This window comes from Chiloscyllium punctatum, chromosome 33, assembly GCF_047496795.1.
Source record: "Chiloscyllium punctatum isolate Juve2018m chromosome 33, sChiPun1.3, whole genome shotgun sequence".
NCBI lineage: Eukaryota > Metazoa > Chordata > Chondrichthyes > Orectolobiformes > Hemiscylliidae > Chiloscyllium > Chiloscyllium punctatum.
Window position 1 is genome coordinate 73,996,692 of NC_092771.1, and position 27,681 is coordinate 74,024,372.

The window sequence follows — 27,681 nt, forward strand, 5'->3', positions numbered from 1 at the left end:
TTTTCTACATAGAAAATCGTTTTGTCCCTGTATTTTGTATTGCATAAATACATTTCATTAATATTGTCTCTGCTAATTTCACATTGTAGATGTATCCTTGAATCTGTTCTTCATTATGAGTCCTAAAGGGTAACGTTCCAATATTGATAACTAGGGAACATCAATGTACCTCTTCCCAGTTTGATCAGTCATGTCCCCCAGTACTCTCCATCTTCTGCTTTTCCGCAATGTCATAATCACAATGTAATTGAAGTCAGTGAATGATACTTAATCACAGTTCTTTAACATTGATAACATCACCACTCATGATTGCCCTCTCTGATTCTGGAATAACAATCTGAATTGTACTTGTCATTTACAATTTTCTGTTAACATATGCATGCTGTTTGATTGTTATAAACCCACATTGTCTTAGGCACATGTTGCCATCAGATCACGGACGGAAGATGTTCTCTCAATGTTTTACTGATCTTGCAATGACTGATCAGTAATTATCGGATTTATGTCTCCATTTGTGAGCAGAGAAGCATGTTTATGTTCAGTTAAACCTCTGGCATTACCTCTATATCCAAGGCAGACTGAATGATTACACACAATCAATCTGCCATCTCCAACATTCCTTCCTTCAGTCACACTCACATATAACATCCAGAATGCATAAATTTCAAAGTTATTTTGAATTTTAGCAAAACAGTATCAAATTGAACGGGGTTGGCTCGAGCTATTTGTTCAGCTATTGTGATTATGCGAGTCTCCATGGATCCTCTGGGTCCCTAGAGAGTTTCCCTCTTCTATCAATAAGGGAATGTGTTCAATGTGTTATCCAATAGTATGAGCGGGAGCATCACCCACACCAGTTACAGAACTCAGCAGCTTGAGAGAGAGAGAGGGAGGAGAGATCGGAATCTGGGAACATTAGACTGGAATGTTCCAGCAATGGATCAGGATCTGAGAACATTCGAATGAAAATTTCCAGCAATGGACAGGAATTTATCCTTGGGTCTTTTCTGGCTTTCCCAGCCTTGGATATCATTAGCATCGCGGATCGAAGATGTACTGATGGTTATTCAAGTTGGTTACTATCCTATCCTTGCTGTAGTTGGTGTTCCTAGTAAGTCACTCAATCTAGTGAAACGGTCTGAACTGAATTGATGGTCACGATATGCAAACTTTGGAAAGGTGCAAGTCAATGTTTTCAGTTCCAATCAAATATTCCATTCCTTACAAATTATAACAGCAAATGATTATTTACAAATTACGCACCAATATGCGAGGATGAAAAAGACTGTTCTCCTTGATTCATTTTCTCCTGCACAAGTTTATGTTTCCATATCCTCTCCACTCACCAATCCTGTCCAGTACCACCATCTTGACATCCCAGTCTCCGCCTCAGACTCAGCACAACTCCTGGATAAACCATCGCTTGTGTCTTTGTTCATCCCCGCATACAGCTGTTTCAAGTCCCTTCTTACCACTTGTCCATTGCAAAATAATTGCACTTGAGATGTTTACGTTCTCTGCACAGAATTAGAAAGATGGGAAGACAGTGTAATCATAATCAAGAGCCACAAAATAATAATCAGTTGATATCGGCTTGCCTCATGCCCATTAGAGAAGGCAATGGGTCATTCTTCCCTGGTCAGGTTTCTGTGTAACTGCAAACCCACAGCACTGTGTTTTACTCTTTACTGTCCTGTGGAACAGCTGAACCAGCCACCCAGTTCAAGGTCGGTATAACATGCTGGCTTGACCAGGGCCGCATACATCCCGTGAGGGCAGATCAAAAGGAAAGATAATTCCCTTCCTCTGCCTCTACCTTGCTTCTAACACCACGGACCCTTATCATACTCAGGCATCTCCTGTGTGACACCTTGTCAAATACTTTCTTGGTGTCCAGGTGGATAACATCCATTGGCTGTACTTGATCGAGCCTGTTCATTTCTTCTTCGAAGATGTCCATCAAATTTGTCAGGCATGACCTTCCCTTGATGGAACCATGCTGACTTTGCCCTATTTTACCAAACACTTCCAAGTATTCAGAAATCTTATCCTTCACAAGGGATTCCAGGATCTTACCCACGACCGAGGTTCAGCTATTCATTGTGGATATTTTTTTGTCTTTTCTTACATACTCCCTGGGTAAAAAACGGATGTCACGTTAGTAGGTTTCCAATGCTCTGGGATCGTTCTTTTCTCCAACAATTCCTGAAAAATCACCACCATCACCTCCACTAACTCTTCAGCTATCCCCGTTATAGCACAGGGATTTAATCCCTCTGGTTCAGGTTATTTAACCAACTTTAGGCCATTCAGCTTTTTCCTAGCATGTTCTCCATGGTGGTGGCCACCATACTCCGCTCTAGCCCCTCACTCTCCTGAATGTGTGAGATATTATTCGTGTCTTCCACCATGAAACTGATGCAAAGTAATTATTCAGTTCCTCGGCCATTTTCTTGTTCCCCACTACTATCTCTCAGTGTCATTTTCCAGCAATACAATGCCCACTTTTGCCTCTCGTTTGTACTTTATATATCGAAAGAAACTCTTACAGGCTTCCTTTATATTAAATGGATAGCTTACCCCCATATTTAACAATCTCCCTCCTTATATTTTTTCGCCTTTGTTTTGTCTTCGAAAGTTTCCCAACCCTCTGGTTTCCCATTGCACTTTGACACATTATATCCCTTCTCTTTTGCTTTTATGCTATACCTGACTTCCCTTGTCAGTCATGGTCACCTCATTCTCCATGTCCCATGCCTCTTTTTACTCGGGGTAAATCTGCTGCATCCTGAATTACTTCAAAAATCTCCTGCCATTGATGCTCCACTATCTTTCCCGCTGGGCCCTTCTCCCAGTCAATTCTATCCAGCTCGTCTCTCTTGCCTCTGTAATTGCCTTTATTCAGTTTTAATACCATTATCGCTGATTCTAACTTCTCCATGTGAAATTGTAGAGTAAATGTAATCATATTCTGATCACTGCCTCCTATGATTTCCTTCACCTTAAGCTCCCTCACCTCGTCTGCCTGCACAAGCTGCTCCAAAAAGCCATCTCATAGACATTTCAGAAATTCCTTTTCTTGCAAACCACATCAAGCTGAATTCCCAGCCCACCTCCGTAATGAAATCCCACATGATCACTGCAACGTTGTCTTTCCTACACATCTTTCTAGCTCCTGGTATATCTTGCACCCCAGCTCCTGACTACTGTTTGGAGGCCTGAATAGAACTACAACTACTTATTTTTACCTTTTTGATTCCTCATTTCTACTGATATAGATTCTACACCATTTGACCTTACTTCATTTCTTATTATTGATTTAATTTCATTTCTTACTAATAAGACAACCCCATCCCCTTTGCCCAACTGCCTATCTTTTTAATAGGATGCATATCCTTGAATATTCAGCTCCCAATCCTGATCCACTTGCAGCGATGTCTCCGTGATGGCGACCTGCCAATTTGTGTATGAGTCACAAGCTTATTTATCATATTCTCTATACCCAATCTAGTCCCACCTGCCAGCGCCCGGCCCATGTCTCTCCAAACCCTTACTGTTCATATACCCATCCAACCGCCTCCTAAATGTTGCAATTGTACCAGCCCCCACCACTTCCTCTGGCAGCTCACTCCATACACTCACCACCTTCTGCGTGAAAAAGTTGCCTTTTAGGTCTCTTTCATACCTCTCGCCTCTCAAATTAAACCTATGCCCTCTAGTTCTGGACTCCCTGACCCGAGGGAAAAGATTTTGTCTTTTTATCCTATCCATGCCCCTCATAATTTTGTAACCCTCCATAAGATCATCACTCAGCCTCCGACACTCCAGGGAAAACAGCCCCAGCCTGTTCAGTCTCTCCCTGTAGCTCAAATCCTCCAACGCTGGCAACATCCTTGTCAATCTTTTCTGAACCCGTTCAAGTTTCACAACCTCTTTCTGATGCGAAGGAGACCAGAATTGCACGCAATATTCCAACAGTGGCCTAAACAATGTTGTGTACAGCTGCAACATGACCTCCCAACTCCTGTACTCAATACTCTGACCAATAAAGGAAAGCATACCTAACGCCTTCTTCTTGAGGTCTGCAGTCTTACCCCCTCCTTTGATTCGGGTTTTCTAACTTTCCCTTTACCTGACACCACCCCACCCCCATTTAGCTTAAAGTCCAGTCTACAGCCCATAGGTATGCGATTTGCTTGTTCTCTGGTCCCAACACGGTTCAGATGAAGACCGTCCGATCGGAACAGTGCCCTCCTTCCCCAGTACTGGTGTCAATGTCCCATCATACAACTCCATTTCTCCCACACCAAACTTTGAGCAACGCATTTTCCTGTGACCCTGTGCTAATTAGCTCATGGCTCAGGCCATAATCCAGAGATTATTTTCTTTTTGATTCTTTTTTCTAATTTAGCTCCGAGCTCTTCGTATTCTTTAGCAGAACCTCTACCCTAGTTTTATCTCTGTCGTTGGTACCTACACAGACCACGACCAATGGATCTTTACCCTCCCACTCCAAGTTACTCTGCAGCCCAGATGAGGTATCCCTTACCCAAACACCAATTGGTAACGCAACTTTCAGGACTCTCAATACCAGTCACAGAGAACAGTGTCTATGCCACTAACTATACTATCCCCAACTACAATAATATTTTTCTTCTCTTCCCCCACTTGAATGCTTCCCGCAACTCGGTGCTGTGGCCAATCAACTCATCCTCCCTGCAACCCCCATTCCCATTCACACTCTTGAAGACTCTTGAACCTGTTAGACACGGACAGGGGCTGAGACTCCTGCCACTCTACCTCCTGGATCCCTCTATCTGCCACACTCATAACCAATCCGTCCTCTTTCGAATCACTGGCTGAATTTGATTCAGTTGATCTAAGGAGTGTAACTGTCTCCTGAATCACAGCATCCAGGGAACTCGCCCCCTCCCTGATGCCTCGTAATGTTTGAAGCTCAAACTACAGCTCATCGACTCAGAGCCAGAGTACTTCTTGCATGCAACATTTACTCCAGACATGGTCAGTGGGAACCACAGTGGGTTCCACGACTCCCATATCATGGAGAAACAACACATCACCCGACTTTCCATCCTTATTTTATTTAACGACTATTGAATTGTTCCTTAACAATTTTTAGTTGTTCTTGTACATCTGCTTATGCAACTTGCAACCAATAAATTAACATTATTCAATTTAACACAGATTCAAATGTAATACACTCCCTATTTTCAAAGCAGATCACATCCTCCCTTTGTCAAACCTGCTCATTATCTTCTGAAAGAGTTCTGACAGACTTGTCAGCGGGACCACTCCTTGATAAAGCCATGCTGACTCAGCCCTATTTTACCATGTACCTCCAAGTACTCTGCAATGTCATTGCTAGCAATGCACTCTAAATCCCTAATAATGACCGATGCCAGGCTAAACTGCCCTATGATTTCCTGTATTTTGCCTTTCTTCCTTCTTACACAGAGATTTTACATTATCCATTTTTCAGTTCTCTGGGACTCTGTCTGATGATAGTTATTCCTTAACAGTCACGACCAATGGTTTCATAATCTCCTCCGCTAATTACTTCAGAACTTTGGTTGTTATCTGTCCAGTCTGTGTGATTTATCCATTTTCAAACATTGCAGCTTCCTCATTACCTCCTCCATAGCGATCACTAACCCCATCCCTCACCCTTGACTCGCTTGCAGTTCTGCAATGTTCCTAGTGTCTACCATTGTGAAGATTGATGGAAATTACCTATTCAGTTCATTCTCCAATTCTTTGTTCTCTATTTCTCTGCAGCCAGCCTCAATTTCTGGTTCTCCAATATTCACTCTCCCCTTTTATATATCTTAACAAAACTGCTGCAATCTCCTTTTTTAAAACGAGCTAGCTAACATGTTCACCACTTTATTGCTTCTTAAATTGTCCTCTGCTGCTGTATAAAGGCATCCCAATCTTAGACAGGCTAAATGAGAGCATTCCAGTTAACTGACTGTCGAAAATATACTAATGTAACTACACTAATCCTATTGTCCATCACTGGGTAGCATGGTGACACAACACTGCTGCCTCACAGTGCCAGGGACTCGGGTTCAACTCCAATCTCTGGACCCTGTCTTTGTGGCGTTTTCACAACCTCCCCTTGTCTGCATTGGGAGAATTAACTTTTTTCTCTCTCCACAGTATGTTACTGTTTGTTTCAGGTTTCTGTCATCTATAGTATATTTTCTTGTGTTTGATGGAGAATTGCTGCAAATATGAGGGGTTTATTGTAAAAGTGGCACTGGTGCTCGGGCTCCCCGAATGCTTGGGATTCTTGTCCAGCGACTTATGTGAGTGCATGTCCCTGATAACCTACTCCGTCTCTTTCAATCCTTGAGTCCATCCGTCACTGCTTGCAGCCTTTCATAGAGCCACCCCTTGATTCCCCACCACCCATCGCCTGGTACTGGATGCACCCTACGCAGGGAGCGCACAAAGACACTGGGCACTTTCTGACCCACTAGGGATGCGCGGTAAAGACCCTGTCATTAAAAGGAACAGAATAGCAAAAATCCAATTAAACAACAAAGCAGAGTAAACATGCTGAATGGCACCCATCAGTTCTGACATTTTCTGGTCTTTTGGACTAATGTCTTTTTATCCTCGTCTAGTTACAAATAGATGCTCCATATGTATACCTTGTCACACAGGTTTGATGGAAGTGATAGATATCAGATCCTATGGTCATGGCGACTGATTCATTGGGCTCCACTTTCCTAGTTAATGAGGTCACACTAAGTTTTTATTGTCAAGTCTATCCACTTTAAAGTAAAGGTCTTGCCGGAGTTGTGCTGAAAGGATACTTGAATGTTGTAGAGACTAGATTATGCCACGTGCCAATGAGGTTAGGAATAGGAAGGTAGTCCGATTAAAAACATGGCCAAAGAGCTGGTAGGGTAGGCAGCACTTCCAATATGTGGATCACTGGGATTCCTGGGTCGGTAGGATACACACAAGAAGGACGGGATGCATCTGAACCAGCAGCAATCTCCAATATGTGGGTCATTGGGATTCCTGGGTCAGTATGAAATACACAAGAAGGACGGGATGGATGTGAACTGGCAGCAATCCCCTGGCAGGTGGGTTTGTTATTGTCACTAAGGAGGTTTAAAACTAGTGTGGTGGTGGTGGGGTAGGGAGGGTGGATCCAGAGCAGTACGTCCACAAGCACAGTGACTGAAGACCAGTTGGAGACTAATCCCAGTACAACTAAGACCAGCAACAAACTGGCAGAGGGGAGTGAACACAATGGGACTGGCAGTCTGAAGTGTGCCGATTTTAATGTGAGCAGTACGACGGGCAAGACAGATGAGCTTGGAGCTTGCAGCTTGAATGAGTATATATAACTACGATGTAAATATTACAGAGATTTGGTTGAGAGAGGGATCAGAAAGTAGTCAATCCAATGGGTTCAGAGAGAGTTGAAGAATGTGCAGTGAAAGGCTGGAGACGGTTGTTTGAAGCAAGATAATCATCCAGCAGTTTATTCGAACTGGACAGTGTGTGATGCAATGTACAGATTTAAGGGACAAGGGAGGAAACTGAAATTGTCTGTTTACAATATTGTCTGCTTTACTGACAGTTTTTTGTAATCTCCTGTTGCCAGAGAATAGACGAGGAGAATTTACATCAGGGAAACTCAAACCAAATATCAGGTCAGGATCTGATGGAGTTGGACTGAAGTTTATTTATTTCAATGCAAAAATTATTATGAGTAACACCGATGAACTGAGAGCCTGAATCCACACATGGGACTATGATGTTGCGGCTTTACAGAGACCGTTCAACGTTCCAGGTTTTTGTTGTTTTAGATGAGGTAGAGAGGAAGGTAAAAGAGGTGGACGAGTTGTTCTACTAACCTGGGAGAATGCTTTATCTGCATTTGAAGAGGACATACAGGAGGAATCATCCACTGCAGCAATATGGGTAAAGCTCAAAAATAAGTTGGATGCCAGCACTGCGTTATTATAATCCCTCCAACAGCCACGGAGGGATTGAGGAACAAATATGTCCGTAGATTAAGGAAAGGTGGATTAAAAACAGAGTGGTCACAGTGAGAGAGTTTAACATCCCCAATAATGACTGGGAGTCCCTTGGAGCAAGAGGCTAAGATGGGGCAGAATTTGTTAACTGCGACAGTATGTGGATAGTCCAACGAGAGGAAGAGCCATACTGGACTTAGTACTGGCTAATGAGTCGGTCCAGGTGACTGACCTTTCAGTGGGGCATAATTTTAGAAAGAGTGATCACAGCTCCTTCAGATTTAATGATTTGGAGATGCCGGTTTTGGACTGGGGTGTACAAAGTTAAAAATCACACAACACCAGGTTATAGTCCAATAGGTTCAATTGGAAACACACTAGCTTTCGGAGTGACCCTCCTTCAGCAGGTGATAGTGGAGGGCTCAATCGTAACACAGAATTTATAGCAAAAATTTACAGTGTGATGTCACTGAAAGTATAAATTGAAAAATTGATTGTCTGTTAAGCCTTTCATCTGTTAGAATTCAGTGATAGTTTCACTTCTTGTGTAAATCACAAAACATTTTCTTAACAAAGTTGCATTCTCGGGTTAGCTGTTAACAATGGTGATAGCTAGGCAATATGTTGAAGGTGTTGGCCCCCTGGTTTCTCTGTCTATGCCCGATTGCTTAGATTGATTCTAATCTAAAAAGTGAGATAACGGAGTTTTACATAAAATCATGTAGTTTTTGAGCTCAGAATTCTACATGAATGCATGCAGTTTTTGAGCAAAGTACAATGTAATCCTGCAAGTACAAATTCACCCCACAAAATATATGTGTGCCGGTGGGTCTTTGTCTGTGTGTGTGTGTCTGTCTGGGTTGGGGGTTGTGAGTGTGAGAAAGTGTATGTGTGTGTAGTGAGTGCAGAGTGTCTTAAGTCTGTAAGGGGGTGCATATGAGAGTGTGGGAGTGTGTGTGCCTGTAAGGGTGTGTGTGGGTGTCTGTGTGCGCATCTGTGTGTATATGTGTCCGTGTGTCCGTGTATATGTGAGAGAGTGTGTGTGCAGGAGTATCTGTGTTTGTGTGTATAATGCAATGAAGAACGCCTATAATGTGACATGAACCCAAGGTCCCGGTTGAAGCCCTCCATATGGGTACCAAACTTAGCTATCAGCATCTGCTCGGCCACTTTCCTCTGCTGCCTGTCCCGAAGTCGACCTTGGAGAATGGTCACCAGAAGATCCGAGGCTGAATGTCCTGGACCACTGAAGTGTTCCCCAACTGGGAGGGAACCCTCCTGTCTGTTGATTGTTGTGCAGTGCCCATTCATCCGTTTCGTAGCCTTTGCTCAGTTTCCCCAATGTACCATGCCACCGGGCATATGGGTTCATGTCACATTATAGGTGCCCACCATTGCATTATACATACGCACAGATACTCTTGCACACACACACTCACATATACATGGACACAAGGATACACATGCACACAGACGCACACACAGACACCCACACACACCCTTACAGGCACACACACCCCCACACTCACACATGCACCCCCTCACAAACTTAAGACACTCTGCACTCACTACACACACATACACTTTCTCACACTCACAACCCCCAACCCAGACAGACACACACACACACAGACAAAGACCCACATGCACACATATATTTTGTGGCGTGAATTTGCATTTTTAGGGTTAAATTGTACTCTGCTCAAAAACTGCATGCATTCATGTAGAACTCTGAGCTCAAAAACTGCATGAAATTTATGTAAAACTCCGTTATCTCACTTTTTAGATTAGAATCAATCTAATTATTAGGGCATAGACAGAGACACCAGGCGGCCAACACCTTCAACATATTATCTAGCGATCACTATTGTTAACAGCTAACCCGAGAATGCAACTTTGTAAAGAAAATGTTTTGTGATTTACACATGTAAGAAGTGAAACTATCACTGTATTGTAACAGATGAAAGGCTTAACAGACAATCAATTTTTCAATGTATACTTTCAGTGACACCACACTGTAAATTTTTGCTATTAATTCTGCGTTACGATTGAGCCCTCCACTATCACCTGCTGAAGGAGCGTCACTCCGAAAGCTAGTGTGCTTCCAATTAAACGTGTTGGACTATAACCTGGTGTTGTGTGATTTTTAACCTTCAGATTTAAGATAGCTATGAAGACGGATAATTCAGGAAATTGTGTAAAGCTACTGAATTGGCAGAAGGCAAAGTACGTCGGTATCAGGCAGAGCTAGGACGTGTCAATTGGCAGGAGCTGCTATCAGGCATTTCCACATTTTGTGTGTGGGAACTGCTTGTTAAATCCTGACAGGAAAATCATCTCGTGAACGTCCTCCCGTCTGTTCGAATTTAAATCTATTTTGTTTGAACAGATATTTCAAGGCCGCTGCATATCAGACAACAGGAAGAGATAAAGGATGATTCTGCACTGTGTCCTTTGCAGGACCAGCTTGTCTCTCCAGGCATCTGAAGTCTTTATTGTGGGTCAGCGAGCTTCAGACTTAATAGAGCACTAAAGGAGGCCATTTGGCCCATTGTACACCGACGAGCTCTCCAACATCACAATTTGAAAACAGAGACAACAGAGTGTGTGTGTCTGTGTGTGTGCGTGAGAGAGAGAAAACTTAACAGAGAAAAAGGAAGTGAAGAGAGATAAAAGGAATGTAGATAAAACGGAGCGACAGAGTGAGTGAGAACAAGGGTAGTCAGACGAGTGTGAAGTTAGATCAGAAGACAGCATGGGGCAGTTACCTGTGAGCACTATGCTGTCATCCCAGATCATTTATCACCAATAATATCACAGAGCAGGGTCGCTGAAGGCTGAACAATATCCAAAAGAAGAATAGATTGGTTCGCGGGAGAAGGTGAATTAAGTTAAATATTCTGGGCAAACAGGAACTTGTAGTCCCTCTAGACACGGTGTGAGAGGCAGGGCGAGATAATCTCAGTGAGGGGGATCACTGACTGGGGGGAAATCAGCACCTCAGCTGTGGGTCAAATAATGATTGATAGCTTGAACACCTCGTCCGTGGTTTTATAATTCACATTTCGATTTATATAGCTCCACATCGTAAGTGTATTTTAACAAACTTGTCTCTTTGAAGTTTTCATGTTTTTGTCTGTACAGAAATGCTTGTTTCTTGTCCCTGTATTTTGTGTTGAATAAACACATTTTATTACTGAGGAAGAAAGGACCTGCTCCGATGGGACAGTCTTCGTCTGAACCGTGCTGGGACCAGAATCCGAGTGAATCTTAACCAGGGATGTAGACAGAGCTGTAAATGTATTAGGAGTGAGAGTGTGCGCGGGGTGGGGGTTACGTTATAGGGTTTATTTAGAAAAAAGGAGGTAAGAGTACAGAGCTCAGGAGAGCTTATTAAAATCTCCAGCACAGACGCAAATAGGACAGAGTGTAAGGAAAGTGTAAGCAATCAAACTTCAAGCATACTGGACAAACAAATGACAATGAGAAGAGGGACCGTTAATAAGATAGAAGGGTTATATCTGAGTGCATGCAGTATAAGGAATAGGGTAAATGAGCTTGTGGCACAGACTGAAATTGGTAGGTATGACGTGATGGGCATCATAGAGAAGTGGCTGCAAGGGGATCAGGATATTCAAGGACATATATCCTATCGAAAAGATAGGTGGCAGAGGGAGTGGGTCTACATTATTAATAAGAAATGAAATTAAATCAGCAATAAGAAAGAAAGTAAAGTCAGATGGTGTAGAATCTACCTGGGTAGAATTGAGGAACCACAAAAGTAAGACATCCACAGTTGGAGACTTGCACAGGCCTCCAAAAAGTAGTCAGGAGCTGGGGCACAAGATACACCAGGAGATAGAAAAGATCTGTAGGAAAGGCAAAGTTACAGTGATCATAGGGGATTTCAATATGCAAGTGGAATGGGAAACCAGGTTGGTAGTGGGTAACAAGAAAAGGAATTTGAGGAATGTCTGCAGGATGGCTTTTTGGAGCATCATGTGGTGGAGCCCACTCGGGAAAAGATGACAGTGGATTTAATGATGCAGGCTAGATAAGGCAGCTTAAGGTTAAGGAAAACTTCAGAAGCAGTGATCAGAATATGGTTGAATTTATTCTGCAATTTGAGAGAGAGAAGATAAAATCAGAGTTAACAATATTTCAGCTGAATAAAGGAAACTGGAGAGGCATAAGTGTAGAATTGACCGGGACAGGGGTCTAGCAGGAAAGACAGAGGAACAGCAATGGCAGGAGATTCCAATATTAATTCAGGAGACACTGCAGAGATTCATGCTGAGTAATAAAGACATGGTACAGGGAGGATGAGCCAAGCAGGGCTGACAAGGGAAGTTAGGGATTGCATATAACCAAAAGAGCAAGCATATAATGCGGTGAAGGGCAGAGGGAAACTGGAGAATTGGGCCAACAGAAGGCAAGAATAAATAAATAAGGAGGGAGAAGATTAAATATGGGGGTAAGCTAACCAGTAATATAAAGGAAACTGTAAGAGATTTTTTAGATATATAAAGTACAAAAGTGAGGTAAAAGTGAAAATGGACCACTGGGAAATTATGCTGGAGAGACAGTAGTGGGTAACAAAGAAATGGCTGAGGAACTTTGCATCAGTCTTCACGGTGGAAGACACGAGTAATTTCCCAAGAATTGAAAAGAGTGAGAGGGTAGAGCTGAGTATGGTGGCCATCACCAAGAAGAACATGTAAGAAAACGGAATGCCCTGAATGTGGATAAACCACCTGGACCAGTTGGACTATACCCCAGCCTTGTAAGGGAGGTAGCTGAAGAGTTAGTGCAAGTGTAAGTAGTAATCTTTCACGAATGAGTAAAATCAGGAAAGGGCCAAGTGGCTGTATAATTGCCAACATGACACCCTGTTTAATAAGGGAGTTAGGCAGAAGTTGGAAAATTACAGACTGACTAGCCTTATCTTAGTTATGGGTAACATCATGGAATCCATTGTGAAGGATGGGATTTCTGAATACTTGGAGGTCTTTAGCAAAATAGGACAGAGACAGCATGGTTTCATCAAGGGGAGTTCATGCCTGACAAACCAGCTAGAATACTTTGGTGGAGTAATAAGCAGATTAGATTAAGGCGAACCAATAGATGTCATCCATCTGCACCTCATGAATCCTTTGACAAGGTGCCATGCATGAGGCTATTGAGAAAGACATGGGCTCATGGTGTTAGAGGCAAGGTGCTAGCATGGATAGAAGTTTGGCTGTCTGACAGAAAACAGAGAGTGGGGATAAAAGGGTTCTTCTCAGGATGGCAGCCAGTGACAAGTGATGTTCAACACTCCTCAGTGTTGGGACCACAACTTTTCACTTTGTGCAGACATTATCTATATGAAGGAACTGAGGGCATTATGGTTAAGCTTTCAAACAGTGCAAAGATAGATCGGGGAACAGGTAGCATTGAAGAAGTGGTTCAGCTGCAGGATCTCCTCAACTTCCCACACCTCCGCCCTTGCACGCCACCCTTCCAACTACAACAAGTTAGAACTTCTCTGGTGCTCGCCTTCCATCATTCTCTGCCATTTCTGCCACCAACAGTCAAACCCCACCACCAGAGATATACTTACCTCCCCAACTTGATCATCATACTGCTGAGACCATTCCCTCACAACTCCCTCGTTAGGTGCATGTGCCTCCAACAAGCCACCTTCCACTCCCGGCACCTTCCCTTGCCAATGCAAGAGATATGAAACCTGTACCAACACCCCCCTCCTCACCTCCACCGAAGGCCCCAAAGGATCCTTCGACATCAGGCAGTGAACATCCTGCACATCCAAACATTTCTTCTCGTCTGTCCATTGCTCCTGGTCTCCTCTACATTGGTGAGACAGGACGTCAACTTGTAGAATGATTCAGGGAACACTCTCGGACACACAAACCCAACAACCCCACTGCTCTGCGGCTGAATACTTCAACTCCCCCTCCCACTCTGCCAAGGTCTTGCAAGTTTTTGGCCTTCTCCACTGCCAAATTCTAGCCACCTGACGTCTGAAGGAAGAACGCATCATCTTCTGTCTTGGGACCCTTCAAACACACGGTATCAAAGACAATTTCACCAGTTTCCTCATCTCCCTTCCCTCCACCTTATCCAGATCAAACCCTTCAACTCAGAACTGCCCTCTTGAACTGTCCTACCTTTCCATCCTCCTTCCCATCTATCCATTCCACCTTCCACTCTGACCTATCACATCATCACCCACCTTCATCAAGCTATCGCCTTCCAAGCTAGCTTCCTCCCAACCCAGCACCTCCCATTTATCTCTCTGTCTCCTTCCGACCACCCAACATTCCTGATGAATGCTTCATGCCTGAAACGTCGAATCTCCTGCTCCTCGGAATGCTGCCTGACAGGCTGTGCTTTTCTATGACCACACTGTTTGACTCTGATCTCCAGCATCTGCGGTCCTCACTTTCACCTGCTGAAGAATTTCTCAGGTTTGGAGAGTGAGCAAAGGAGATGGAGAACAATGTGGGAAATTGTGGGAAAGCACTTTGCCAGGATGACGAGAGGCATGTACTATTTATTTTAAATAGCGAGCAAATTCAGGAGTCTGAAGTGCAAAAAGACTGGGGAGTTCTAGTCCAGGAGTCTTGAAAGTTAAATTTGCAGGTTGTCAGTAGTTAGGAAGACAAATACAATGATGGCATTTATTTCAAGAAGGCTTAAATATAAAAGCAGGGATGTACTTCTAAGGCTCTACAAGGCTTTGGTCAGGCCAAATTTGGATTATTGTGCGCAGTTTTGGGTCCCATATCTCAGGAAGGATGTACTGGTCCTGGAGCGTTTTCAGACGAGATTTCCGAGAATGGTGCCAGGAATGAAAAGCTTAACATATGAAGAATATTTGAGGGCTCTGGATCTTATTTGATAGAGTTCAGAAGGATGTTAGGAGGTCTAATTGAAACTTACAGAATACTAAATGACCTGAGAAAGAGTGGATTTTGGGAAGATATATCCAATGTTAGGGCAGACTAGTACCCGAGGGGACAGAGTAAAGAGAAGACCTTTTCGATCAGAGATAAGGAGAAACCTCTCCAGCCAGAGAGCGGTGAATCTATGGAATTCACTGCCCCAGATGCATGTCGAGTCCAGGTCATTGAGTATATTGAAGAGTGAGACACATAGGTTCTTGACTGTAGAAGGGATCAAGGGTTACAGGGAGAAAGCGGGAGAATGGGGTTGAGAAGCTTAACAACCATCATTGAATGGTGGAGCAGGCTCAATAGGCCAAATGGCCAAATTTCTGCTCCAATGTCTTCTGGTCGTATGGTTAATATTGGCTGTCCTCATTCCTCAATGTAGTTGTATCCTGGAATTTGATCTTCAAATGATGTATAAAGAGTAACATTTCAATACTGGTGACTGGAAAATATCATGTCCCCTCACTCCAGTCTCAGCAGCCATGTCCTCAATATCATAAACACACTGCAATTGAAATCCAGTGAATGGTGCTTAATCACAATTGATTGGCATCGATAACATTAACAGCATGACCCTCAACTGCCCTCTCTGATCCTCGAATAACCATCTGAATTGTGTGTCACGCCATATTTTCTGTTAACATATCCATGCCATTTGTCTGTTATAACTCATGTTGTCATAGGCACATTTTCCTGCGAGATTATGGACTAGACATGTTTTCTCCATATTTTACTGACACTATAATCACTGATAAGTAGTTACAGACTGTATGTTTCCATTTATAAACGAAGAAACTTGTGTATATTCTGACAATCCTTTGGCATTACTCCCATATCCAAGGCAGATTGAATGATTACACGCATTCAATCTACCAACTCCAATATTCCTTCCCTCAGTCACCCCACATATCCCATGCCAAATGTGTAAATTTTAATTGTTCTTTTGAATTTTAATAAAATAAATATTGAATTGAAAGGGGTTAACTGGAGCTATTTGTTCAGTGACTGTGATTAATGTCAATCTCCGTGGATCCTAATTATCCCAGTGGAGAGTTTCCATCATTGAATGATAAATGGGCTCTTTTCAATGTGTTATCCCATATTATGAGTCGGAGAATCACTGACAGCACTAACAGGGATCAGCAGCTCGAGAGAGGGGGGGAGTAGAGATCAGAATCTGAGAACATTAGACTGGAACATTATAATAATGGCTCAGAATCTGTGTACCTTGTATTGGATCGTTCCAACAATGGATCAGAATCTAAGACCAGTAAACTGGAATGGTACAACAATGTATCAGAATCTGCGAATATTAGACTGGAATATTTCAATAACAGACAGGAGTTTATCCTTGGATCTTTTCTATCTTTCTTGGCATTGGATATCATTAGCATCACGGATCCAGGATATCCTTTGGATTATTCAAAGTGGTTACTATCCCATCCTCGCGATAGTTGGTGTTCCTGGTAAGTCATTATATTTGTCTACAAAAACTGGGTTGAACTGAATTTCTGCTCATGATATATAAATTTTGAAAAGTGCAAGACAATGCCTTCAGTTCCAAACAAAACCTCCTTTCCTTATAAATTATAACTATCAAATTACTATTTATAAATTACTCACTGATATGCGAGAAGGAATCAGACTGTTCTCAAACTCCATAATCCATTTTTCCCTTCACAGATTTACATCTCCATCTCCTCTCCTCTCACCAATCCTGTCCAATACCACCGTCATGATACCCCAGTCTCGTTCTCAGTCTCAGTGCAACGTCTGAATAAACCATGATTTGTGCCTTTGTTTAATCCGAATGCAACAGTTTCAAGTTCCTTCTAACCACATGTCCGTCACTAAATAATTGCTCTTGAGGATGCTTAAGTTGTTCTCTGCACAAACGGGGCAGCAGTTTATGGTGTTCAAGCCATTGAATCATACTCTAGATCCACAGAATAATATTCTGTTAATATCTCATGAGGTAAATTGGTGGCATTTAAAAGCAACTATTTTCATTTGCTAAAAGAATGCCCATCTGCTTGCCCCAAGTCCTTTAGGGAAGTAAATGTGTCATTCTTCTCTATTCAGATTTCAGTGTGACTTCTGTGAAGAACATGTGGGTGTACTGCACCTTTAAGAGAATTAAAAGCTAGCAATAACTACGCGACAGCACCAATTGTTCAGAAAAATAGATTTAATGTAACATTTGGTCGAAAAACACGATTAGCTCACTGTCTCAAGACAAAAAAAATTCAGCCAAACAGTTTAAATTATATCCCAAAATACCCACCTCCAATCATGATTGAAGTTACTATATTGAGAATCTTAAAAGTCAATAACAAAATCCAATGGTTTGGGGGTGCAAGACCGTGGGAAATTGAACAGCTGAGAGGAGAACTGCCAAGTTACCAGCATGCAAAGACTGCCTGAAAAATAGCTCTCCTCGCGATATCTTTATTGATTAGTAACTGGTAAAGCAGAATCCCAAAGAAGAAAAGAAGTCAGGAATATGGAGAAGAACCGAAAGCTGTTTGGTTTTGAGATAGGAAGTTTCGTTTTGTAAATCTTAATTAGGAGTCTAATCGGACTCGTATAGTCGGGGGGGGTGCCGGAGAAGTGAAAGATAGGTTAGAGGAAGAAGTTGTAAATAGTCATTTGTCTATTATTCCTCGTTATACTTTAAGAAATAAAGTTGTTAATTTTTACTTTAACGTGTATTGGACTCTAGAATTAACACAGATTGCTGCAGTGGATAAATCTTTTCTCTGTTGCTGGTTTTAAATTAAGCAGGAGAATTTATCCTATGTTGTAACACTACAACCCCACAGGAATGTGCTTTACTCTTTACTGTCCTGTGGAACAGCTGAACCAAATACTCAGTTCAAGGTCGGCATAACATGCTGCCCTGACCAGGGCTGCATACGTCCTGTGAGAGAAGAACAGAAGTAAAGATAGCTCCTTTCCTCTGCCTGTTTCCCGTATTACTACAGCTCAGTTCTATTTAGGTAGGTGATCATCCCCTAGTTTAGGTGAATTCAATTTCATGGCAGTTCTCTTCGAGAGTGATGCACATCTCTATAAGAATCTCTGGTGCTGCCTTTATTAATGCTGACGTACAGATGTAAGGAACTTATAAATTCCATGTCAGTCGTAGGGCATTGAGAAGGAATAGCTTTTTTGTGGCACAGGAAAGAAACGGCGATGTCTAAGTGCGAGAAAAGGATGATTGCGATCATCCCTGAGAATGTTGTTGATGCTGTATTTGGGGTACTGTGGCTAGACTTTCTCTCAAGTTTCATCAGACTAATCCCTGGGATGATGGCACCATGAGGAGTGAGTGAAGCTCAGTGAGAGAATAAGAGGTGATAGCATTGAACCTTAAGGGGGATGGACAGTCACTCATGATGTTCTAAACAGACACTGATACGGTGATAAATTCCATGGCTTTTTCTGACTCGGGTTACATGATTCTCATTAGGTTAAGAGCCTCTGAAGACGTTCCCCTCATCCCACCCCGACTCCACATATTGATTGAGAGAGACAGAGAGTCAGTTTTTGAACAAATTCTCCCCACTTTAATACAGTGCATTTAGTGTGTGATCCTGCACTGAGCGTCATGTTATCCACAATCCCGGCAATAGCCACAATACCTTCATTCGAAAACAGTTAACTATTCCCCCAGCTTCTGACATCCATGGAGAACATGGGTCTGTCTTCTCAGAGATGGAAGATGCCTCCCTGAGACTTGACACAAAACTGCCAGCAAAACTTCCTCACTGCCAGCAAAAACGTTAAAGTGTCATGTGTCCCACAGGTAATAGAGCTACGAATGGAACATAGAAACACAGGACTGAGCAGCAGGAGTGGGCCATTAGATACTTTGTCACCGCTCCAAGACTCTCAAAGTCCATGGGTTATGTAATTGTGGTCTCAGCAGCACTTTTCTGTCTGTATATCGTTTTCCTACGTTCACGTGTCTGACAAATGTTTGAATACAACACAACTTTGAATAAATGTAAACATTCAGGCACCACAAACTTCTGGGGAAGGGAATTTCCACTTGAACAGCGCTTTGAGAATTTCTCGTTCGTGTTCCCACAAATGTTGGAGGATCACTGTTTCCTTTTCCAGTCCCACTCCTCCACTGTTTACAACAAATTTTAAATGCAACCAGTTTAGTGAGGTGGCCAATGATATCGGTCTCAGAGTAGGTCATTTTCTAGAAAAAATGTGAGACACAGAAAGTTGAACTCATAACACTTATTAAAATGATGCAGTGGCCCAAACGTTATTCTACCTTTGAAGTTATTCTGCTCACACAAGCTGCTGGTCACTGGGTTTTCTTTCTGGAACAGTTGGATTTGGCTGAATTCCCTTTGTGGATTAGTGGTGCTGGAAGAGCACAGCAGTCCAGGCAGCATCCAAGTAGCTTCGAAATCGACGTTTCGGCAAAAGCCCTTCATCAGGTACGTCGATTTCGAAGCTACTTGGATGCTGCCTGAACTGCTGTGCTCTTCCAGCACCACGAATCTATAATCTGGTTTCCAGCATCTGCAGTCATTGTTTTTACCTCGTTGAATTCCCTTTGTTTCAGGCAGTGAAGAGATTCCAATGAATCCTAACCAGGAATCCTTCACAAGTGGTAAAGATAACTCAGGGATTTTATAGTCTCACCCTTTGGTATTGGGCGGAAAAAAGTAAGAAAGTAAGAAAGAGGGATCAATCAGCTGCTGCTTCTCAGGCAGGGAACATTTTTCTCCCTTTCTGTGTTGAAATATACAATAATGTCAATTGAACAACAAACTGGACCTTGTATGATCTCCTGGAATATTCTCTGGAAAGGCTGATTGTGGACTATATGCAGGTGTGTCATTGCTCTTGTTGTGCAAAGTGCCTTTCAATCGCAAAAAAAAAATTCCCACTTGAAAATTTGTTGACATGCTTTCATGTGTTTGTGTAATTTGTAATTATTGGTAGATGCCTTCATAGTACTTATGTTAATATCAATACATCTTTTTCTTAAAATTGATTCTCTAGCTTTAGTCTTCCTGATAAAAGAAAATATGTGTCAAGCTGATGCACTTTTCAGAACGTCATGGATGGTTCAATAATATTTCCCAAGTAAGTTCGAAACTAATAATTCCCCCATAATAAGAGGGCCGCATTCCAGAAATGAATAAATGGAAATCTCTTTTAAAATCTTCAAAAAGAATTATATCCTTTTTTTTGGTTTCTGGGATCAAAAACGCACGCTGTGTATCAGATATGGTCTCAGCAATGCCCTGTACAGATGCAGTAAAACATTCATGCGATTAAACCTGATACCCTTTGTTAATAACAGCATCATTCCACTTACCTTCCAAGTCACTTGCTGCATCTGCAGACTGACTTCATACGATTCATGTCCCCGGAACATGGAGAGCGCCTGAATCACAGAGTTCTGCAGTCCCTCTCCATTTATATTGTTTACCATTGTTTTATCCTTCATGCCAATATAGACAACTCACCTCATGTTCTTTCTGCTGCAGGTTTGCTCACTAACCAGTTACAGCTTTGCAACCTGAAAATAAACATTTATTTCTATTCTCTATTTCCTGTCAGCGAAAGCTTCCCTCTTCCTGTGTAGCAGTTCATGCAGGTTGAATGGCCTCCTCCTGGGCTGTGTAATGTGCTCAACGGGTTGAATTACTTCATTCCATATTCCTGAGTAACTCCTTCGAGGCGCAGAATGTCTCCTCCTGTCTCATTGTAATGATCCTGTTTGACAAAATGGGTTTGTCCCCAACGCTGTAACAACATCGAGGGTTGGATTGAGAGAACAACACATGGGGTAGGGGCAGGAGTATATCACTGTAACAGCGTTGTGAGGTGCATTGAGGCTGCAATGCATGTGTTAGCGGCAGCAGTATATCTCTGTAACAGCCTCGAGGGTGGATTGAGGGAACAACACATTGGGTTCGGGGCAGTAGTTGGGCATTCAGCGGCACCATTCAGAACGCTTAGGGCTGATCCGAGTGTGTCTGACCAACCGCCTCCTGTCTGTTCCCAATAAACATTGACACTCCTGTTCAGCCAAATCAGTCATGCTCAGTGTTGAATATCTTCAATAACCGAGTCTTCACTGCTTCCTGAGAATGAGGACACCACGGAAAGCACAACACTAAAGGGAAAGGGACGTCCTTATTTCATTGTGGGACGCGTTATTTAAACTGTTCAACTAACATCAAATGACCACTCCTTTTCAGACATAAGGACACAATAATTAGGAATAAACATATATCATTCCGGATTTCAAACCTCTCCCACATTCCCACTGACCTTTTCCAATCAAATATGTATCAAACCCAGCCTCTGCTGCTGTCTCAGATAGAGAATACCTGATAGCATAACACCACACGAGAATTAAAGCGAGAAGCAGAATGAGGCCATTCGGCTCATCGAGTCTAAACTTCCTTTCAATAATTTCTTATATGTCCCTCAACCTTATTCTTCTGCCTTCTCCCTAGAATCCTTGATCCCCTTACAAATCCAAAACGTATCAATTTGCGTCTTAATGACTCTAGTGTCTGTGCCTCTGTGTGTCTGTATGTGTGTGTGTGTGCATGTGTCTGTGCTTCTGTGTGTCGGTATGTGTGCATATGTGTCTGTATGTGTGTGTGTGTATGTGTGCGTATGTGTCTGTATGAATTTGCGTGTGTGTCTGTTTGTGTGTGGATGTGTCTGTGCCTGTGTGTGTGTATGTATGTGCATGTGTCTGTGTGTGTATGAGTGTGTTGTAGCCTCAATGCACCCCACGAGGTTGATATACTCGTGTGTGTCTATGTGCTTGTTATCTGTGTGTTTGTGTGTCTACCTCTGTCTGTCTGTGTATCAGCCTGTGTGTATCTTATCTATGCTTGTGTCTATTTGCTATAACAGATATACAGTGAGTGTGAGGGAGAAGACAGAATATGGTGACACTTATCCAGACAGAGCGGGGAGGATATTGTTGCTTGTCCTGAATCAATGGATGTATCTTCAGATCATCGCAGCGTCGAGTTCAGCCTCCCCGAATGTCTTGTTCAAGTCTATCACTAACTACGACACAGACCTATCCCTCAGAAACCACAGAATCAGTTCAGGTGGAGCATCCAAATAGCAAGGCAAAAACAAATATTGGTGCATTATATTTCTAAACCAAAACACTTGCGAAAAATCTGAGTATCATATGCTCTGAAAATTAGATATGCAAGTATTGTGGATACTGTGGTCTTAATGGATGGTCTCAAGTTGCATCTAAACTGCATTAACTAAGTGACTGCTCATGTTGTGAAAAATAAATTCCCTAAGTGTATATGAGGTATGTTGAAGAGCATGTTGTCAAGCAAACTATAGAGCAGGTTATTTTGGATTTGGTGTTGTATGGTCAGGAGGGCTAATAACAACCTTGCTCTGAAGCAGCTTTTAAGGAATAGTGGCATTAATAAGGTGCACTTTACACCGTGCCTGTATACAATATAGAATGATTGAACATTCTGATTAAACGTCATGGAAGACTGGAGGCTAGAGGGTCAAGTTAGCTTCAGTGAATTGGGAAAGTACAATATAACATTCAGTGGGTGACAAGCAATGATTGTTAGAGCCATAGAATCCTACAGTACGGAGACAGGCTCTTCGGCTCAAACTAGTCTATTCTGACCAAAATGTTCATCCACGCTAACCCCATTTCCCTGCCTTTGCTCCATATCCTTCTAATCCTTCCCTATCCGTGTTTTGTCCAAACCCCTTTTAAATGTTGTTAATGTTCCCGCCTCAACCACTTCCGCTGGCAGCACATTCCATATGTGTACCAGCCTGTGTGTAAAACAGTTGTTCCTCAGGTTCTCTTTTATTGTGTTCCCTCTGACCTTATACTGATGCCCTCTAGTCTTTGATTACCCAACCCTGGGAAAAAAAGACTGAGTGCATTCACTTGGTCCATGCCTGTCATGATCTAATATACTTCTGTCAGATCCCCCTCAGCCTCATGCAGGCTAAAGTAAAAAGTCCTAGCTTGTTCATCCTCTCCCTATAAGACCATTGAGACGGTAACAACCTTGTAAATTTCTTCAGCAGTCTTTCCAATTTAATAACACCCTTTCTGAAGCAAATTGAACAAAACTGAACATTACGCTACCAGTATGGCCTCACCAGCATCCTATATGACTGCAACGTAACTCCCTGATGTCGATACTCAGTGATCGACACTGATTAAGGCCAGTGTGCCGAAAGCTTTCGTCATTGTCTGTCTATGTCTGACACAACTTTCAGAAAACCATGCACCTGAATTCCAAGGTCCCTCTTTTCCACTACACTCCTTCGGACCCAACAATTCAACGCGAAACTCCAACCTTGATTTGACTTTCTAACATGCAGAACCTTACACTGATATATATTAAAATCCATTGCCATTTCTCAGTCCACTTCTTCAGCTGATCAAGGTACTGCTGTAATTTCTGAAATTTCTGATAACCTTCCTCACTCTCCATGATGCCACTTATTTTAGTGTCATCTTCAAACTTTCGAATCATGACTGTACATTCTCATCTAAATCATAGATATATGTAATATGTAGTGGTCCCAGCAGCAACCCCTGAGGCATTCCACTAGTCACAGGCCTCCATTCCGACCGGAAGTTTTCCAGTATTACACTCGGCTACCTACCATCAAGGCAATTTTGTAACTAATTTGTCAGCTTCCCTTCAATTCCGTGCGATCTAACCTTCTAGAGCAACGTATCACGTGGAACCTTATTGAAGGCCTGACTGAAATCCATCTAGAAGACATATACCACCCGGATCTCCTCAACATTGCTGGTCTCTTTATTAAAGAATTCCAACAAAATTGTGAACCATGATCTCCTTTACACAAACTCCCGTGCTGAATTTGATGAAGGGCTTTTGACCGAGACATCGATTTTCCTGTTCCTCGGATGCTGCTTGACCTGCTCTGCTTTTCCAGCACCATTCTAATCTTACTCCGAATCACACCCTGTCTTTTCAACTGCATGTATATCTAATCTATCCGAATCTTCTCAAGTAACCTACCCACTAGATTTTAGGTTAACTGGTCTTTAGTTCCCAGGTTTATCTTTGAGGCCTTTCTTGAATGAGGCTCAGCATTCACTACGCTCCAGTTGTCCGGGACCTCACTCGTTGGCCAGCGATGATAGAAAAGAGCCAAGCAGTGCTCCCGCATTTTCTTCTCTATCCTCGTATCCTCCTGTGGTGTTCCTGAATATACCTAGTCAGGACCAGGAGTTTTTAGAAATACTGCAAAGACTGAAAATACGTCTATTTATTTCAGTTACAAACACCAAAGTGTGAGCAAGTGACGCAATATTGGTTAACATAACAAATTAGAAAATATGTTAATCATAGAAAGTGACTTCAGAAGAATTCCAGATATTGTGAAAACCTGAGAATTCTCAGAAATTAATGATCCAAAAAGGAAGGCCATGAAACTGAAAAGTAAATCAAAAAGAGAACATACATGCTAACAAACAAGAACACAAAGACTGCATCAATCTACGCTCGATATTTCAAAGGAAACAAAATAAAAGCAAGGTCAAATGTGGAAATTTGTAATTGGCAGAGGAGAGGTCATTGTGAAGAATAGGGAAATGGCCGAGAAATAACCAATTACTTTGCATCTGTCTTCATGGAGGAATATCAAGAAAATTCCCCAGTAATACCAAGTGATCATAATGGACTCATGGAGCTAAAGGCATAAAGTCAATTCATATCAGGAACAAGGTAGTGCAGCTGGATTGAGCATTGCTAAGTCTGACGAAACAGAGATGTACTTGCTATCAAAATGTCGGAAATAAATCACCAATAGAAGTATTAATTGCACTGTCGATGACTGCGTTTTATTTTCCTGTACATCCTGCAGAGGGCAGAAATTATTGTGGATAAATGGAAGTTAGCAAACGTGATCCAAGCACTATCGATGAATGGAAGGGATCCAAACAGCTACAAAGGGAAAAAGACATAGCGTGGAGAACTGCAGACCAATTAACTTGACATCCATAGGGAAACTTTTGAAATCTATTACACAGGATGAGATCTTTGATATTTGGAAATTAACAGCAACAATGGAGAGAATCAGCATGAGTTTTTGAGAGAGAAATCATACTTGATAAACTTCGGAATTGTTTGAAATTGTTTCTTACAGCATAGATAATGGGGAACCACTAGAAGTGGCATATGTTGAATTGTCGGAAGGATTTCTATAAGAACTCAAATAATGAGTTCGTAAATGCAATGAATGCGAAAGGTATTTGGAGGAATATATGTAAGTGGAAAGTGAAAGTTTGGTTCGGCTTCATTTAAGAGAATCAGAACAGTTATTTAAAGACATGTTCAAGCGGTTTCACAGCGTGTTGGTGGGACTGTACCTGGAGTATTGTGCACAATTTTGTTGACCGAATCTTAGAAAGAATATACTGACCACAGAGGATGTACAATGGGCATTTTCCAGATTAATTCCTCAAATAGCGAGATTGTCTGATGGGGAAACTCGGCCTATTTTCTCAAGAGTTTCAAAGAAAGAGAGGTCGGTCACAGTGCAAGTTAGAACATTCACAAAACTTATGACAAGTTGGAAATTAACAGAATGCTTCCCTAGCTGTCTATTCCACATTCAAGGCAAATAATTTAATGATCTGGGACAGGACAGTTTAGACTACAATAAGGAGGAAATTCTTCACTTGGAGGGGAATAACTAACACAGCGGCATGGAAACCTGCTGGCAGGGCAAGATTAGGGAGAATCCCCAGATAATCTACAAGTGTTTCAAGTGAAACAGAATGTCAAGGGAAGAGTTAGGACTCATTCATGACTTGCCAAGTTGCACCCAAAACAACTTTAGTAGTAGGAGACAGGAGGTAGTGATAGAAGAATGTTTGTGTGACAGGAGGTCAGTGCCCAATGGTGCACCCCAGAGATTAGTGATGTGCCCCTTATTATTTGTGATTTGGAGGTGCTGGTGTTGGACTGAGGTGTACAATGCTAACATTACATAACACCAGCTTACAGTCTAACACATTTATTCAGAGGCATGAACATTCAAAGCGCTGCTTCTTCATCAAAATGCACAACCACCTGATGAAGAAGCAACACTTCGAATGCTCGTGCCTCTGAATAAACCTGTTAGACTATAAGCCGATGTTGTGTGATTTTTAACCTGATTACTTGTAGTATTCAAAATGATGCAGCTGTGAATATGGACGAGGGGTGGGGCGGGGTCATCAGTAAGTTTGTGTTTGATACAATGATTGTCCGGGTGGTTGGCAGTGAGAAGGGAAGTCTTATGTGTCAGGAAGATACAGAGGAAATGGTCGGATGGCTGGATCAATGGCAGATGGAACATAATTCTGATAAATATGAGGTGATGCACTTTGGAAGACGGAACCAGATAGGGGTTTACTCAATGAATGGCAGCACACTAAGAATGTCAGAGGGTGCTTCTCCACACATCCCTGAATGTGACCGGACAAGTTAATACACAATTTGAGAAAACATAGGAGCTGTTAACATAACCTTTATTCATCGAAGCATAGATTATAAGAGCTATGCGGAACTTCGGTGAGGCCAAGATGGAATACTGTGTGTAGTTCTGGGAACCACATAAGAGGAAGGTTGTGATTGCACTGGAGGGGGTGCAGAGGAGATTCACCAGGATGTTCCCTGGGATGGAGCATATCAGCCATTGAGAGAGGCCGGATAAGGTCGGCTTGTTTAGTTTGTAGGTGAGAAGGATGAGGGGGCCGTGATTCAGAAGGATAGGTTTACGAGGGACATGGACACAGTGGATAGACAGAAGCTGTTCCTTTTAGTCAAAGGGCCCCAATTTTAAAGTGAAGGGTTTGAGGTTTCGTGAGGATTTGAGGACTGTTTTTCACCCAGAGTGTGTTGGGGTTTGGAATGCGGTTCTTGAGACGGGACTTATTATGGTCACCTCGAAACCATTCGAAAATATACGGTTGTGCACTTGAAATGCCATAAGACTTTCGGCTACAGGCCTTGTGTCGGAAAGTGGGACTAATGTAGACTGTGCTCTATTTCTGATGGTACAGAGTCTGTGCTTCTGGTTGTGGACAGTTAATCATTGAGTAGCTTAATATAGGAATTGATGGCTTTCTGAAGAATATCTTATCAAAACTTATAGGAGTGAACTTCTAATATCTTCTGAAAATATGTCAATGGCAAAATTAAGAGAAAAATGTGCAACTTACTTACAGTCTGATACCAGATAATTGAGGACAGCGATAGAACAGAACTATGGAGCAAATACTTCAGTTTTGCCTTCACAGAAGAAAACAAAACATAAAGAAAACTTCCTAGCAATACCAGGGAACTTTAGTCTGGTGAGAAAAAGGAATAGAATGAAATTAGCAACTAACAGTTTTAGAGAAAGTATTTGATTGAAAGTAATGAGCATAGGCAAAGTGAACAGAGATTTATGAAATGGGCATCATATTTGACAAAGTGGCTTTTAGCAAAATTATGGAGAAGGTATCAATGCAATACGAGTGAAATCTCAGAAAGATTTTTGATAAAGCCCCAAGCGTTTTGTGCAAATTCGAATCCTAGAGAACTGGGGCTAATAGATGGTCATGGTTTGAGAATGGGACAGCTGGCAGGAAACACTGAGTAGGAATAAAACCATGATTATTGAATGGAAGGCTT